This window comes from Fukomys damarensis, unplaced genomic scaffold (assembly GCF_012274545.1).
Source record: "Fukomys damarensis isolate Sample0158 unplaced genomic scaffold, DMR_v1.0_HiC HiC_scaffold_16, whole genome shotgun sequence".
Lineage (NCBI taxonomy): Eukaryota > Metazoa > Chordata > Mammalia > Rodentia > Bathyergidae > Fukomys > Fukomys damarensis.
This window is the reverse complement of record NW_022900928.1, coordinates 35907910-35908405: the sequence shown is the minus strand read 5'-3', so window position 1 is coordinate 35908405 and position 496 is coordinate 35907910.

Here is a 496-nt window from a genome sequence, read left to right as displayed (position 1 = left end):
TCTTTCTGCATGTCTTTTTTCCCCAGAGACTGTCCTTGTCCACCTTTCTCTCCTTTCTCTTTCTTCTATATATTTGTAGGCATTTAGTAAAAGCTGTGGATGGTCTCCCCAGAAAAATATCCAACAGGAAATTTTACCTATTGAATTCATAGATCCTAACAGTTTTTTAGTGCAGTGTTCATAGGTAAAGATATACTAATTTTATTACTAAGCCTTTCTCCAACATTTGATAATCTTAAAATGTTTCATTTTATTCTTGGAAAAAATTTTTTTGCACTTTTTTTTCAGAGGGTTTTACTGTGTAGCCCAGGCTGGCCTTTAACTCAACAGTGATCTACCTCCGTCTCCCAAGTGCTGGGTTTATAGGTGTGAGCCCCACACCTGGCAGGAAAAAAAAAGCCTCTTAAATGTGGATAAAAAATGTCCACTTTTGCTTAAAATGTTTAGCGGCAGCTCTGGTCATCAGTATAATATTCCTTCACATGACCAAGACAGT